The 15,876-nt window shown below is 45.9% G+C and overlaps 12 non-coding genes across 12 annotated transcripts; all 12 read right to left on the bottom strand.

Annotated features, from left to right (window-relative positions):
* Positions 1-3,626: 3,626 nt before the first annotated feature.
* Positions 3,627-3,713, bottom strand: trnay-gua (transfer RNA tyrosine (anticodon GUA)). Its single transcript is given in 2 exon segments — positions 3,627-3,662; positions 3,677-3,713. It is a non-coding gene; the product is annotated as a tRNA-Tyr (tRNA).
* A 73-nt stretch (positions 3,714-3,786) lies between these two features.
* trnay-gua (transfer RNA tyrosine (anticodon GUA)) lies at positions 3,787-3,873 on the bottom strand. Its single transcript is given in 2 exon segments — positions 3,787-3,822; positions 3,837-3,873. It is a non-coding gene; the product is annotated as a tRNA-Tyr (tRNA).
* Positions 3,874-3,946: 73 nt separating this feature from the next.
* Positions 3,947-4,033, bottom strand: trnay-gua (transfer RNA tyrosine (anticodon GUA)). Its single transcript is given in 2 exon segments — positions 3,947-3,982; positions 3,997-4,033. It is a non-coding gene; the product is annotated as a tRNA-Tyr (tRNA).
* Positions 4,034-4,106: 73 nt separating this feature from the next.
* On the bottom strand, positions 4,107-4,193 carry trnay-gua (transfer RNA tyrosine (anticodon GUA)). Its single transcript is given in 2 exon segments — positions 4,107-4,142; positions 4,157-4,193. It is a non-coding gene; the product is annotated as a tRNA-Tyr (tRNA).
* A 73-nt stretch (positions 4,194-4,266) lies between these two features.
* On the bottom strand, positions 4,267-4,353 carry trnay-gua (transfer RNA tyrosine (anticodon GUA)). The gene is given in 2 exon segments: positions 4,267-4,302; positions 4,317-4,353. It is a non-coding gene; the product is annotated as a tRNA-Tyr (tRNA).
* Positions 4,354-4,426: 73 nt separating this feature from the next.
* Positions 4,427-4,513, bottom strand: trnay-gua (transfer RNA tyrosine (anticodon GUA)). The gene is given in 2 exon segments: positions 4,427-4,462; positions 4,477-4,513. It is a non-coding gene; the product is annotated as a tRNA-Tyr (tRNA).
* A 73-nt stretch (positions 4,514-4,586) lies between these two features.
* Positions 4,587-4,673, bottom strand: trnay-gua (transfer RNA tyrosine (anticodon GUA)). The gene is given in 2 exon segments: positions 4,587-4,622; positions 4,637-4,673. It is a non-coding gene; the product is annotated as a tRNA-Tyr (tRNA).
* A 73-nt stretch (positions 4,674-4,746) lies between these two features.
* On the bottom strand, positions 4,747-4,833 carry trnay-gua (transfer RNA tyrosine (anticodon GUA)). The gene is given in 2 exon segments: positions 4,747-4,782; positions 4,797-4,833. It is a non-coding gene; the product is annotated as a tRNA-Tyr (tRNA).
* A 73-nt stretch (positions 4,834-4,906) lies between these two features.
* On the bottom strand, positions 4,907-4,993 carry trnay-gua (transfer RNA tyrosine (anticodon GUA)). Its single transcript is given in 2 exon segments — positions 4,907-4,942; positions 4,957-4,993. It is a non-coding gene; the product is annotated as a tRNA-Tyr (tRNA).
* Positions 4,994-5,066: 73 nt separating this feature from the next.
* trnay-gua (transfer RNA tyrosine (anticodon GUA)) lies at positions 5,067-5,153 on the bottom strand. The gene is given in 2 exon segments: positions 5,067-5,102; positions 5,117-5,153. It is a non-coding gene; the product is annotated as a tRNA-Tyr (tRNA).
* Positions 5,154-5,226: 73 nt separating this feature from the next.
* Positions 5,227-5,313, bottom strand: trnay-gua (transfer RNA tyrosine (anticodon GUA)). Its single transcript is given in 2 exon segments — positions 5,227-5,262; positions 5,277-5,313. It is a non-coding gene; the product is annotated as a tRNA-Tyr (tRNA).
* A 73-nt stretch (positions 5,314-5,386) lies between these two features.
* Positions 5,387-5,473, bottom strand: trnay-gua (transfer RNA tyrosine (anticodon GUA)). Its single transcript is given in 2 exon segments — positions 5,387-5,422; positions 5,437-5,473. It is a non-coding gene; the product is annotated as a tRNA-Tyr (tRNA).
* Positions 5,474-15,876: the final 10,403 nt, after the last annotated feature.

The raw sequence follows: 15,876 nt of genomic DNA, 5'->3' as shown, positions 1-15,876 counted from the left end.
TAAGTTCTGGTTTGAAAAGCATGAATGGAATACATTCCTGAAAACTGTGGCCCCATGCATTTGGTTCAAAGAGACGTTGAAAAATAAAAGTAAAATAAATAAAGTGCCCTCTTGGAAGTTTGGCGGGGTTATGGTTAAGATCCTTGAGGATCGATCCGCACTGCACCACATAGATGCCCACTGACGGAACCTTCGAGGTGGTCGGTGACGGATATCACATCTTAGCACCTCAATTTCCACGTCAGCTTTATTAAAGAGAAAGATGATTGATAGTATGACCGAGAGAAGCTACGGCTACATGATGTTATCATAAAAACACAGAAGACCAGAAAGAGGGTAATTGCAAACAATGACCATTCTATTTTAACTGAATAGCCAAATTGAAGCCTTTTGAAACACCTGGAGGGTTAAAACGAAAACACACTGCTGGGTTTTTATACTTCATACAAAACAGAAATTGAACAAAATACAGACTCATCGCCTTGCTCACACCCTCGCGTACGTCTGCAGCCCGAACCCGGAAGCTCCCTTTCTGGAATATTCAGCAGGTGCTCCGAGGGGAGGCAGCCGCTGTCCCTCCACATATCGTTGGTCGCACCTGGAGGTCAGGGGCTCGTGCTCCGTCGACTCGCGGCATGTCAGAGGGCGACGAGGACGTCGAAAATACCATTAGTGTGTCATCGTTAAGTCCGCCGTCACACGCGGGGGTGGGGGAGTGAACGTCCATTGGCATGGCGTGTCACGATCAACCGGAGGCGCCGGCGGAGGCCTCGCTCGTCTGTCTCCCCGCGTCTTTGTCTGAAGACAGGAAGTGGCTGACACGCGGGCGAGGTGCGAGTTTGCTGCACGTGATTAATGCGGATCTCCCCTCCGGTAGCGGTTCGGCCATTAACATTTCCTGGGCTCGATTTATCCACCGATCATCACCGCTCATCCGCCGGCTGGATTCTGATGAATTGCCCCTCCGCATCAAGCTTGTCGAACCTAAAATAAACAAATGCGTGTGTGTGTCTGTGTCTGTGTTTTTCTTCCCCTCTTTTGTTATAATGAGGAAGGGTTTGTGCTTCTGCATGCTGGACTCCCCACCTAAAGGCTTCCCCACAGTGGCACGAGTCCAGACTGGATGGCAACCGGTGCTGTGATTTAACCAAGCAGTGCCTCCAGTGTGTGTGTGTGTGTGTGTGGGCGTGTGTGTGTGTGTGCGGGCCTCCGCTCGTGTCAAGCAACACCCAGCTTCCGAGCCCTCCGGCTGCCAACATCAAGCCTCTCGTTTTTGTTGTTTTCTCTTGAAGAACTCGGGATTCTGGGGTTTGGACAAGAAATGGGGAAAAGAGGAGCACTCAAGGGAAGAAAGACAATGATATGCGTGCAGGGAGAGGGACTTGCTGTCCCGACTGCTCACGGCTGGTTGGTTCAAAAGTTTAATCCCCCCAAAAAATGAAGTTCAGGTGGTAAAAGGCGGCTTTTACAAAGCTCGCAACAATTTTGGATCAATTATTTGAGCAAAGCAAACCAACATGTCTATTGTCAATGAAATTCATTTACATTTCAAGAAAGGTTTTTGGAGTGAATTGTCGCGGTAATGTCAGCAATCGTGGACTTGCAACTATACGCCTACAGAAGGTGTTGATGCTGGCAAACAGGCTATGAGAGCTTCTATGTGATACAAGTGGCTGTTGTGGGCAACAAACACGCTGTTGTTCCCTTCTCGTCGGAACTTTGGTCCGAAAAAACACATTTTTCTTTGCGCTACAAAAAATAAATCAAACCATTCTTTTGCGGGAACTCTCGCGTACAATGAAAAGAAAACATATATTTTTTTTACGTGCGTACATCGTTTGCAGTCACATATGGCGTGTGAAACGTGTGGGTGGGCAGATCTGCCTAGGCCGAGGGACTCGGCAGCAGTTTCATTTCGAGGCGAAAACAAAAGAGAGACTGAATAAAATAAAACACTCAAAATCCCGCTCGAAAAACCCTCTGAGGCCAGGACGCTCAGCCAGTGAGGCTTCCCTTCCAAACTTTTGCGAGTCAGGCCTACCTATGTTTTATTTCCGTTCTTGCCGCTGCGTCGGCCGCTCGCTAAATTATTCATGTCCATCGGCGGCAGCGGCAGTGACGGTGGCAGTTCGTTTCCGTTCACCACATCACTCCGAGAAAAGGGAAACAAACTCGGGTTAGGAAGCTGAGAGAAGGTGTGTGTGTGTGTGTGTGTGTGGGGGGGGGGGGGGGGCTGAATGCTGCCAGTTTTTTCGGCTGGGGAAAGTGGGGGGTGTCCTCACAGTGGACTAGCAGGAAGTGCGGGGGACTGCCGGGAGTCCATGGGGCTCCCTGTGGGTGGCGCTGCGCTCCGCTTCGGGAGGCTTCCTGCGGGTCAGGGGAGGCCGTGGCAGCAGAACATCCCCTCCAAACACACACAAACACACACTCACTCCTGCACATCCCGGCGCGCTCGTGCATGAAGGGAGAGGTTATATTTAGCCGCGGCCAGTATTTTTGTTTGTTCACCGGAAGCCACGCTGCCCTTGGAAAGCATCACAGACTACTGCAGCTCTTTCGTTTTATTTTGTTTTTTACCCCCCATTCCTGTCTAATCCGCTCCATCTCCCCCTTCAACCCCTCCTCTCCCCAGCCCACCGCCAACCCCCTTGCTTTCTTGGTTTGCGTTGTGTTTCCGCGGCGTAAACAAGTCCAGAATCACCGCGGGGTCGCCACCCTTCGGTCCTCCAGGGGGCGGCAAGATTTACTGCGACACCGTCCCGAGATGTCGATGACGGACGGGGAAAATGAAACACGAGATGGAGGGAGAAAAAAAATCCTCCTCCAACTCGTAAAAAGCAGGAGAGAGACGCAGGAAGAACTAAATATCTGCTGTTGTTCTGGTCCGAGTAATCGATGTGACACATCGGTGTTTGTTCCCGGGCCTTCCTGCCTGCCTGCATTGTTTTGCATAGCTTTGCTTCGCTTGCATCTCGGCAAAAAAAAAAAAAAAAAAAAGTTTTCAGTTTTCATTTTTCCAATTCATCGCAAAAAAATAACGAAATAACATAATAGGCGTTGCAGTTTGGAGCCGGAAATGCTCAACCCTACAAAAGGACGGAAATGTGATACTGAAAAAAACGTCCTGGCTAACTGGATCCTTCCTGTGTCAGCGCATCCATCTGCCATATGAGCTCCGCTTCCAACCCTTCCCTGAGCATCGGTTAGAGGAGGGGCCTGGTTTCTGGATGAAATGTCACAATGCAATTCTCTGTGCTAAAAAAATAAATAAATAAAAATCTAGAATGTGTGGGAGGAGGTGGTTCATCCTGCGCATAAATCATCAGTGGAATCGTATTCAAAGTAGACATATCCAACCCATCTGTTGTTGTTATTGTTTATGTCATTATGTAGGTCAAAGTATATACATATATATATATAACGTCCAGCAACGTTCATGACTTATGGGAGGACAGGAACCAATCAAAATGTCAGTCCATCGAGTCCTCTGCAACTGAAGCACAAGAGCGAGATCCTCTACAGGCCTCCGCTCTACCAACTGAGCTATCGCAAGACAAGAAGTTACTTGTGAACGTTCCACAACATTCATTACATTGAAGAAGACAGGAACCAACGAAAAAAAGTTCTCCTTCGAGCCAGATTTGAACCAGCGACCTAAGGATTCCTGCTAGCACCTCTACAGTCCTCCGCTCTACCAACTGAGCTATCGAAGGGTGAAAAGCAACCAGTGAACGTCCAGCAATGCTCACTACGTTGAGGAAGACAGGAACCAAAGAAAAAAACTAGTCCTTCGAGCCGGATTTGAACCAGCGACCTAAGGATTACTGCTAGCACCTCTACAGTCCTCCGCTCTACCAACTGAGCTATCGAAGGGTGAAAAGCAACCAGTGAACGTCCATCAATGATCACTACGTTGAGGAAGACAGGACCCAATGAAAAAAACTAGTCCTTCGAGCCGGATTTGAACCAGCGACCTAAGGATTCCTGCTAGCACCTCTACAGTCCTCCGCTCTACCAACTGAGCTATCGAAGGGTGAAAAGCAACCAGTGAACGTCCATCAATGCTCACTACGTTGAGGAAGACAGGACCCAATGAATAAAACTAGTCCTTCGAGCCGGATTTGAACCAGCGACCTAAGGATTCCTGCTAGCACCTCTACAGTCCTCCGCTCTACCAACTGAGCTATCGAAGGGTGAAAAGCAACCAGTGAACGTCCAGCAATGCTCACTACGTTGAGGAAGACAGGAACCAAAGAAAAAAACTAGTCCTTCGAGCCGGATTTGAACCAGCGACCTAAGGATTACTGCTAGCACCTCTACAGTCCTCCGCTCTACCAACTGAGCTATCGAAGGGTGAAAAGCAACCAGTGAACGTCCATCAATGCTCACTACGTTGAGGAAGACAGGACCCAATGAAAAAAACTAGTCCTTCGAGCCGGATTTGAACCAGCGACCTAAGGATTCCTGCTAGCACCTCTACAGTCCTCCGCTCTACCAACTGAGCTATCGAAGGGTGAAAAGCAACCAGTGAACGTCCATCAATGCTCACTACGTTGAGGAAGACAGGACCCAATGAATAAAACTAGTCCTTCGAGCCGGATTTGAACCAGCGACCTAAGGATTCCTGCTAGCACCTCTACAGTCCTCCGCTCTACCAACTGAGCTATCGAAGGGTGAAAAGCAGTCAGTGAACGTCCAGCAATGCTCACTACGTTGAGGAAGACAGGACCCAATGAATAAAACTAGTCCTTCGAGCGGGATTTGAACCAGCGACCTAAGGATTCCTGCTAGCACCTCTACAGTCCTCCGCTCTACCAACTGAGCTATCGAAGGGTGAAAAGCAGTCAGTGAACGTCCAGCAATGCTCACTACGTTGAGGAAGACAGGACCCAATGAAAAAAACTAGTCCTTCGAGCCGGATTTGAACCAGCGACCTAAGGATTCCTGCTAGCACCTCTACAGTCCTCCGCTCTACCAACTGAGCTATCGAAGGGTGAAAAGCAACCAGTGAACGTCCATCAATGCTCACTACGTTGAGGAAGACAGGACCCAATGAATAAAACTAGTCCTTCGAGCCGGATTTGAACCAGCGACCTAAGGATTCCTGCTAGCACCTCTACAGTCCTCCGCTCTACCAACTGAGCTATCGAAGGGTGAAAAGCAGTCAGTGAACGTCCAGCAATGCTCACTACGTTGAGGAAGACAGGACCCAATGAATAAAACTAGTCCTTCGAGCCGGATTTGAACCAGCGACCTAAGGATTCCTGCTAGCACCTCTACAGTCCTCCGCTCTACCAACTGAGCTATCGAAGGGTGAAAAGCAACCAGTGAACGTCCAGCAATGCTCACTCCGTTGAGGAAGACAGGAACCAAAGAAAAAAACTAGTCCTTCGAGCCGGATTTGAACCAGCGACCTAAGGATTCCTGCCAGCACCTCTACAGTCCTCCGCTCTACCAACTGAGCTATCGAAGGGTGAGTATTAATCTGTGAATGTCCAGCAATGTTCAATACGTTGAGGAGGACAGGACCCAATAAAAAGACTAGTCCTTCGAGCCGGATTTGAACCAGCAACCTAAGTTCCCAGATTTAAAATAAAAAGTTCCAATATCACCTTTTGAGACCTTTCGTCTTACCTTGTTGCACAGCTGATTATCTATGAAAGGAAAAAACTCCATAGAAATCAGAAACAAAGGCACCCCTTTTTAAACGAGAGGCATTTTACAAAAAATGAATTACAGGATTCACTGCTTTTTGTTTCCTTCAGTCATATGAAGAACTTGCCTCATTACTACTTAGGATTGAACCTCATTATTTTAACCTGACATTGTCACAGGGAACATCATTGGGCAAACCTCAATGATTTTTATCCCATCAGGTAAGCAAAAAAACAAAAAAGTCTTTCAGAATTAGGAGACTCAAAAGCCGACAAAACCAATTTGGCATCAAGTGGAACTAATCAACATTTAAATAATAAGGCAGGCATCTATGGTCCGAAATATAAATCCCTGTCCTTTACGTCATGTGATTCATGAGCAATTCTCCAAACTGCTGGTGCAACTTCCTGCAAGGGAGCCTGATTTCCATTTGAAGGGACGCACGAGGCAGCCAATACAATATCTTGCCGCTCGTCACAACAATGACTGCTCCCAAACGGTCGAGGCCCCGGGGGCGGGGTGGTTTGTGGTGGTGGGACGCTCGCTTGAAGATACAAGGATGATAACACACAGATGAACACAAAAGGGAGGCTCATGCATACGCAACCGCCGTAATGGGAGCGGCAAATCTGGCGTATAATTTTATTTTTTTGTTCCCTACTTTCACTGGGACTGATACAGAACATTTTTAGGGACAGCCGGTAATTGAGTTCGCCGGCTCCGTGGCCTCCAGTGCGCTCTCAGTAGACGCTGTCCGAAACCATTATTTAAATTTTCTGGAAATGAACCATCTCCCGACATGGCCGTTGGACACAAAAATGGTGGGAGTCAGAGCTTTTAAGGAAATTCCTCCCTCGCTTTCCTCTTTCTGAGAAGAGACGACGTCGCCAATGAGCCGCAAGGTCTGGTAGTTTGATCCAGGCTGCGGCTCCTCCTGAATTCCACCGAGCCACTGTTGCCTCAGCAGTCATTCTGGGTGGGAACAAATGGCTGCAGGAGCTTAATTCATAGTGCCCTGAAATGACCGTGTCGTAAAATGAATCTGCACAAATAAAGCTTTTTTTTATTTTTTTTTACTTGATTTGAGACCAATGCCCCATTGTGGCATGCCAAAAATCAGTTTTTGTCATAGCACGGTATGTCCAGTACGTCTTTTGAGTTGCATTCAGAGGCAGTTTTGTCTCGGAAGGGAACAGTAACAAGGACGCACCAGATGAATTCAGAAATTTGAATGAATAATGAATGAGTCTGGCATTGACTGATCACTTGGATTTGGCTTCGCCTGTCTCCTTATCCGACGAGCCACTGCATGTTTTCTGTCCAATTAATAATGCAGCTCTGAGTTTCCCTTGTTTCAGAGTTCGGCTTTACAGAAACTATGAGAAATTGCATAAATATCTTGGGAAAACGCTATGATTTTTTTTTAATCTTTGAAGGCTTTGAGGCTGTGTTTTCCCTCGAACAAATGAAAGCAAAGCAGCCTGTTCGGACTTCTTTGCATTTTCAAGAGTATTTATCAGGCCAAACACCTGGTAAACAAGGGCAACGGGCTCCCTGTTGGAATGCACAACTCTGCGATTCCACAAACAAGTCCTGTCACAACGGTATTGCAGCAGAAAAACACGGTGGGCAGAATGGCATCTCCCTTTGTGTGCCGGCTCTTTTCAGCCGTCTCGAAGGTCTTCCACCAAAACGTGCTTATCGCGGCTCACAGACAGAGAAGACTGACACATTCATTTGTCTTAACCCATATCCAACACTTCCCTCTTTCCACCCCGCAGTTTTTTCCCCCTTCTAAGACCGTGGCAATGGCTCCAGAGTTAAACAAAGCGGTGTCCACCAATTAAAGCAGTTGGCCTTTGGCCGATGGCATACCCATGTGTTAGCTGTAAATTTACAGGGAGACAAGAGTCTGAATAGTTTCCTCAATGATAATTTGGTACTCATCTTAATACCATCTCATCCAAATTGATGACAAAAACGTCTCAAGGAGATTGTGTACCTGTGGCAAAAATGCAAGGCGAACAGATACTATGTTCATGAGGTTAAATCCTCAGTGGGCTTGTTCGTCCATCCAGCCTTCAACTTATCCATCTGTCTATCATCCATCCATCTGTCTATCATCCATCCATCCATCCAGGCTAAGATTGCCTCGACAAGAAAACCAATTGGATCAGCTTCCCATGACTGTTTCCTGGAAGGCAACGGCCGCACTGGGAGTCAAGTCTCGCTCCTATAGTTTCTCAGGCGAACGTCATCTATACGCTTCACATGTCGCGCTGATGCCAATTTCCAGATGGGTGTCTAATGGATGCCCTGCCGCACCGTTGCCTTGATTAACAAAGTCTCGACGCGCCACTCGGTGAACAAGCCGCTACTTCCTGTCCTCCCTCTAAATGAAGACGTATGCTTCAATATGGAAATTAGACGGAGGCCCTAACCTGAGTCTTGCTGCTACCCTGTAACACCATCATCAGGTACACAGCAGCCGCCGAGGAGAGGAAGGAGACAGCGCTATGCAACGGTAATAGTTTATGAATAGGCAGAATAATTTTGATTAGGTCGGCCTTATCCATCAATTTCTGAAGGCAAGTGTCAGACTGAAACAGAACTGAACTATGCTTTTTATTTTAATTAAACTCTCTACCCACTGCCTTGATTGATGGCTTTGGCAGTGCCACACTGTGAAAACTTGGAGCTGTTTATGACTGCCAGATGGCGTACCTGTGTAGCGGCACCATCTGGCAACCCTTTGTTTGCTCACGCAGAAGGGAAGTGGTTAATCATTGGAAGGTTGGTGGAAACAAGCAGAAGCAAAAGAAGAAGAAGGAGGAAATTGAAGCTTTGTTGTATTTAACGCATTATTCTGCGCAATATTTGGTGTTGGCCCACCAGTGGAATTTCATGTACTAATGGAAATGACAGCACAATTAGTCCCATAACAGTGCTGCATTAGAAGTGACAGAGAGCAGATGAGCATTCATGACCATTAATGAATGTTTCAGTGAAGGCATCCTGCTTTCAAATTCATTCAAATCTCAAAAGTGCAAATTCTGGCGTTGGGGCTGATTATTATTATTGATATTTTTTGCAGCTTTTGCTCATTTTTACCACTGGCGCAGCACGCAATCAGACAAAGTGTTGCTTACATAAGTAGAATTTCAACTGGGCGTCCTTACCGTCATTAAATCTTGAATGCAGCCTTCCGAGAGTATTGGTTACAATTTACAACGTTGACGTTTACGCAATGCCGAGATTCATTATTCATAATCAATCAGCCTCTGGCACCACATGTCTGCTTGCACCCATGAGTAGGAGTCGAGCTTTTCTCCCATGTTGCGTTTTTATTCCGCAACGCTGCCTTCGATTAGGACTTGTCAGATGCCACGGATCTCGAGATCATGAGTAAGAGTCGCCAGTGTCGCACCCATCTCAGCGGCGTCTACATCACCTAATTTCAATTCATCACACCACTAGAAAGACACCAGTTTGAAAGACTCAGACGACGCTTAATTGGTAAATGGGGCACTGCGGGGGAGAAGAAAAAAAGAGTGTATTTCACCAAGCCATCTGTGGATGAGTCATGACCAGAGCAGAAAACTGACTGATATATCATTATAAAACACTGGCCTTCTGGCTGTGAAGGCAGAGGAAAAAAAAAAAAAAAGACTGATGGGTGGATGGCTGCTGGGGACTGAAAGCAAAAATATAGGATGAAAGATGATGGGGCAGACGAGGACATTTGCAAAGATGGAGAAGCAAAGAGTGGAAACAGAGAGACGCAAGGCACTAAGCAGGAAATTATACCTGCCAGGAGTTGTGGTGATGGGACCCCTGAGGGACAAGCTAGCGCAGCATGCAGCTCACTCCGATTTTAACTCAGAAATTCTGTTACATCCACACTGACGTCTAAGGCCCTGTTTGCACTTGGTCATTTCATGCGTTTTTCGTATTCCGATCGGCAAAAAACACACAACGTAACCAAGTGCAAACAGTCCAGATCCGTTTTGTCATCCGAATACCAAAACCACCTTGGGGAGGTGGTTTTGGTAGTCGCATCGCATAAAAACGCATTCGTCACGGACGTGTGAACAGAATGCGAGCTCAGTCCACATTAAGGACCGCCTACTCCACTCACCTCTCCCGTGTACGTACTTGGTCGGCGCCCCACCTCCCGGCGTCGTCATTATAAAGTTACAAACAAGAAGCGAAAATAAATCATTCTTGTTGGATTCTTTTATTAGGATGCTAATAAATTTCATTTCCGCATTAGCATATTTTGTCAGTGGAGCAGCGGTCGCAGTTTCCCACATATGAGATTAAATGTGCGACGTTGCATCCGAAAATTTGCCAGCCACTGTTGATCCGAAAATAAAGTCGTCACCACTCTGTCCCACCAGTCGTTGCTCCTCGTTCGGATCCATACGAGCTGCAGTCGAGTTAATGACTTGAGTGACTTGATACAGTCCGCAAACAGGAAGTTGATTCTTATTCGCTGTCATGTAAAACTCGCCGTGGTTTTGCGCTTTACTGCCCCCAGTCGTTAAAAACGGAAATGACATATGTTGCATTTACATAGGTTCGGCAGGGGCAGGGGGTGTAACGCGAATCACAAATGACACACTCGAGACGCATGTTAATGCTTCGTGCGAACAGATGCTTCGAGATCCGTTCTCGCGATCCAATCCCCCAAAACAGTTACAAGTGACCAAGTGCAAACAGGGCCTAATTAATTTTGAATAAGATATGCATTTTTGGTGGATGGTGGGAGAAAAGAGGCAGCTAGCCATTGCGCCCAAGTGCTCAGCGGAAAACCGGGCAGGAGTAGCTCAAACTAGCTAGCATAGCTGCTAACATAAAAGGGTACTAAAGGTTGGAAAAATTGGTTAGCTTCACTCTTGTCTGTTTTTTAAATAAACACAAGAGTGGCTGGCATCAACAGCATTAGCAGCAACACAATGCCAGTGTTGCACAGTAAAATATCTGACTGTGATACTTGCAGTTCACCCAATCACCTTCCAGGTACTAGGCCAAGGTGGCCAATTTGGTTTTACTGGAGAGAGTAGTATCCATTTAGATTCTGTGACAACCGCTTCATGAGAACTGAACTGAAGTAATTACACAATGGAATCAGGACAGAAGTTAGCAAGCAGAAGTACGAAGAGGGAATCTGGCCAAAGAATCTGACGCCAACAGTTTTTGAAAAAGGACATTTTGGTACATTTTAGAAAAAAAAAATAAGGATTTATATGTGAAATGTGTTCTAATCCCCAGAGAAGTTGTTGGCCGTTAGTGTGCGCAACAGAAAAGTTTAATCAAGAAACCATCGCGAGTGATTCATCCAAAGTTGTTTGCCCACTTTTTATTTTTATTTAAAAAACAAACAAAAAAAAAACACAGCACAATGTTTTATTGGCAGGCAAAGAGATGGATGGCATCAAGCCCGCATCTCTGCTGCTGCTGTCGCTTCATTATACGGAACGGTGGCGCCGTGTGAAAAGGTGAGACAGAGACAGAAAGAGTTGCAGCGTTTTTTTTGTTTTTATTTCATTTTTTCATTTTATTTTTACGAGGAGAGAACGCAGCAGCCGGCGAAGCGTGCCGGAGATGTTTTGGTTTTTACTGCGTCTCGCCCTCTAGCCGTTCCACCAAAGAGTTTTTACCTCCTCCCTCTCACTCTCTCACTCCCTCCACTCCCCCACAGCGGCCCATTAACGTCACCTCTCCTTCTCCTTGCCCCGCCCCCCCTCGGGACTTTCTGTTTTTTTTCATCGGCTTTGCCTTTTCCTTTTATTTTCCACTATTTTTATTTCAAATTCCCTCAAAGCTGCAATACGGTCAAGTGCAATATTCAAAATCACCCCGGGTAGATGAGGTAATACACCAAGCGTTCCATTTCCACCACATTTTCCTTATTTGTTCGCCGGGGTTGGACTTTGAAATAAATCCATGTGTGTCTTCGGGGGTGCGGTGGTGTCGTATTTTCTTTTTCTTTTTGCACCCTTGTGAAAAATAAATAAATCCCCGCTCTCTTTCAAGTGCTCTGCTAATCTACTCCAGAAGACAGTGTGATTTCACCGGCAACAAAAAGATCTTCTTCTTTCATCCTCCTCCTCCACCTTGTCCTGATAGCGTGTCTCTCTCCACCTCCTGCGATCAGGCCAAGAGATCGTCTGCTTGACAAAACAAAAAGAAAAACAAAACAAAAAAAAACACTAAATCACTGAGGATCACAACAGCTGTTCCAGGTCTGCCTGTGGGTTGCCGTGGCGACGGCACCTTCTATCTATTTTTTTTTTTTCCTTCCATGTCAGTGATTGGCGTTCCCCTTTTTCTTCTTCTTGTCGCTCTGAGCTTGGGACAATTTTGTGTGTCGCCACAAAAAAAAAAAAAAAAAAAGTCACAGAAGTTAAATGGCTCCCCTGAAACCGGACCTTCATCACGACGAGGCAGCGATGACAGATGATTGCGTTGGAACGGTGCGCAGGTACAGAATGACTGCTTACTGAGTCACGAGTCTGCGTGTCTATCCTAGTGACTCCCTGCCATGAGGCCGCGCTGTGAGCGAACAAATCAGCCGGTCTCTCGAAGCAGCCCAGCCCGGCTTCACAAAATTAACAAACCACTCCGCTCCTCTGATGAGTGGGTCAAACTTGGGTTTAAATCCAGTCAGTAAGAAGAATATAGCTTTTCATCACAAGTCAACTCATTCAGTTCTTTGCCTCTTTTTTGTGTCTATGCAGAGTTTTGTTTCATCAGAAAGGATTGATGCTAACTCAGTTCTCATCATTATCCCACTTTCACAGGTTTGATGTTTTGGCCGGGCTTCATCCGAGCTGCAAGGTGGAACATATTTAGTCAAAATAGCACTAATAATAATAATAATAATAACAATAACAAGAAGAAGAAGAAGAAGAAGCTAATCGAACAGTCTCAGTACGGTCTAGGTCTAGTCTGTGATTGGTTGATGGGGTGTCATGCGCCTTGGAGGACCGGGAAGTGTGTGGTTCATATGAAGTTTGGATACAAATGGAGAGTTTCAGTAAAGTTCTGCCTAAACTGTCTTGTGTTTTGTGTCCTATTTCTACCCCTCAAACCCTCACCTGACATTATTCCATACGGGCTACGTTGACTAAAGGAAGAAAAAAGAAGTAAACAAACCTGCACAGTGTGTTTTGTGGAAACACAATGGGTGACTAATAAAAACACTTCAGTTTGCGATGTCGGGAGATGATTTTACTGCCTCCCTCCCCAGATCTCGTTACCATTCTTGATTACACCAGAGGACGAACGATGCGTTTCTGCCTCATTCGCCTTGTAATCTATTAAACATCGCCGCAAAAGAAAAAGAAAAGAAAAAAACAGCAACAACCAGAAAGTGACAAACACCCCAGACAAATCCTTAGTGCGCATCTCCACTGAGTCAGTCGTGTATCTGAATTGGAGTGTGAGTCATTCTCTTTGCTCAGCTGTCGCTCTCGGGCGGCCACGAGTATTTCCTGCTGAAGGTTTGCATAAGTGTGGTGGACGACAACAGCGAGCCGTATCATATTGTTTGTGCTTACACGTGACAGAAAAAAAATCTGAAACATCAAAATCAGAACAAAAACAAATCTTTTTTTTTTTTGCTCAAGTTGTCGCGCTCCAGAACAAAAGCTCCCAGATTTTGGATGCGGTTTCTGAGTCCACTACTATCACGTCTCTGCGTGTTTCCAATAGAATAGAATAGAAGGCCTTTATTTATTCCACATTGGGGAAACTTGCATGATTACAGCAGCATATACAGTGTAAAGAGAAGATGAAGAAATCATATGAATTATACGAATAAAGAAATGTTTTTATAAAATAAGAAAGGAAAAGAAATATTCACATCTATATGGACACTTGGATTGTATACAAATCACTTACATAAATGAATAAGTGCTAAAAGTGTTGATAAATAACTGTTTTATTGCACCTGTATTAAAAATCTTGGGGTTTAGCGGCTTTAGCTAGAAGTTGCTGCAAACAAAGGGCTAAAAATGGAAAAACTGGAATTTCTTTTTTTTTTCAGGGGAAATAAAATGAAATGCTTTTCCCTCACATAGCATCAAAGGACCCAAACGCAGCATGAGGTGTAACAATATCACCCCCTGAATCACTCATTCTAAATGACACTCCAGCGTCCAATCAAACATCTGCTGTGCAATATCGCTGTGTGTGCGTGTGTGTGTGTGTGTGTGTGTGTGTGTGTGTGTGTGTGTGTTGGTTCAGGCGCGGGCTATTCCGTGCTTTTCCCTTCGTGCCTCCGGGCACCTTTTTATTTTTTCTCATCCTCCATCCGTGGTCTTCAAGGTCGGAAGCCGGCGGGCTGTTGGCGGGCAGACCAGCCAACAGATGCTGATTTGTTAAACCTGAGAAGGCACAGCCAGACTCCTGTAAGCCGCCCGGCTCTCTGGCAACCGTTTCCTCTTGGAAAGGCCACCGCTTTTTTTCCCTCTGCCCCCCTTCTTTTTGTCGCATCGGCGTGGGCGCTGCGCCGCGGGAAAACAAAGACAGAGCGAGCAGATCGCCGCCTCTGATCCATCTGCCGGACGCCGGCGGTCGTGCACACTTGACAAAACCGCTGACTAATCCGCGCCAATTACGCATTAAAGGCCCGAGAGCGAGATAGAAGTCAAATCCCTCGTTCTTGCGGAGCAGCGTGCGGCTTAATGAGCGGTGCCATTGCCATCAGTGCCCCGTTGATCACTCGGGCTCAGAGAAGCCCATTTTGGATGTCGATGGCGCGGAGTTGACTTGGAGTCATTTCTCACCGCGGCGCAAACAGATTCATTATTTTCTGGGTTGCTAATTTTCTCCTCGTCAGGCACAATTAATGCGTCAGAGTTTTGCTTTTTTTGTATTAAAAAGGGTGATTAAAAAGTCATCTCGGCTTTAACCGGCGATCTCGGGCGAAGGGGGCTCCAAATTAGATCAGGGATGTACGATCATTGTATTCAAAGTTCGTCAGATGTGAGCTGAGAATCAAGCAAACTGATGTTTACGGGGAAATACGACACCGTGGCTCCCATCCTTTAAAAGAAAGATGAAAAAAAACATCACGCCCGCTCTAACCAAACAATTTGTTCACCGGCCGTGACTTGACGAACGCCTTCTGTTGGCCTGACAGCGGGGATGAAGCCAAGTTATGGCTGTTTGAATTGGTCGCGAAAGACAAGTTTGCTTTTCGAGCAGGAAGTGACTGTGAGCGGTGGATTTCACTTCCTTTCAGCATTAATCAGCAGAAGAGGGGATTTATCCCCACCCCACCCCCGCTTCTCGTCCTTGCTTCACAGAAAGAAAAAAAAAGACAGCTCAGGCCCTTATGAATATTGCTGTCAGGGAAGAAGAAGGAAGAAAAATAGCTGCTTTCGCTCGTGTCCCCGCTTGTATCTGACAGCGACTCTAAATTAACCTTTGTCTGTGGATCAGTTTCAGAAGAAAGGACGACTCACCTGAAGAAGAAAAGCAAAAGTCGGCAAACTCTGTCCCCTCCTTTCTTTTTCAATTGTGTCATTCCTGCCGCTAGCTAACAGTCGTATTTTGTTCTGAAATTTGGGTGTGGCGCTACTCTCTGTGAAGATAAAAGTCTCATTGAAAAAAAACCTCTCCAAACTATCGTGCACACTGCTCCACTATCAGGAACTATTGTTAAAAATTGCACATTCGCGATTATTGATGTCGCAAAGCAAAAAACAGCTGAAGCATCCGTCGAACGCACAGCTCCTTCTTAAAGGTTAAGGGTGTCATTTTTTGAGATTTTGAAGAAGAAGAAACAGCAACATCAAGTGGTTACATTTCTGATTACAGCCTCTTTCACCCTCACTCCCTCTCCAAAGCTTGCCATTGAACTACATTAGCCTACGTACCCAAACCTGGATACCTCATCCACTTTCTTCTTCGTTGGTTTATTTGAACCATTAATATGCGAGCAGTCACCCTAACTACGAAATGTGCTCTCAGGCGAGCTGGATTGTCCACACTGGTCTTCCTTAGAAATATGGTAACTAACTGGGAGAAAAACCGTAATTGCTCTTTGTAAATTCTTATACATATTTGAGACCATTCTAAGGGTAAGAAAACAGAACTACATTTATTGTACTGCAGTATATTAAGCGCGTACCAAGACGAAAATCTTAAACCGAGCCAAATATTACACACTGGACCTTTAACAGTCAAGTCAAAAGAGATATTGAGGTT

This window comes from Nelusetta ayraudi, unplaced genomic scaffold (genome assembly GCF_046127955.1).
Source record: "Nelusetta ayraudi isolate G7.1 ecotype Tasmania unplaced genomic scaffold, CSIRO-AGI_Nayr_v1 ptg000135l, whole genome shotgun sequence".
NCBI lineage: Eukaryota > Metazoa > Chordata > Actinopteri > Tetraodontiformes > Monacanthidae > Nelusetta > Nelusetta ayraudi.
The sequence above is the reverse complement of the archived record's forward strand: the minus strand, read 5'-3'. Positions and strand labels throughout refer to the sequence as shown.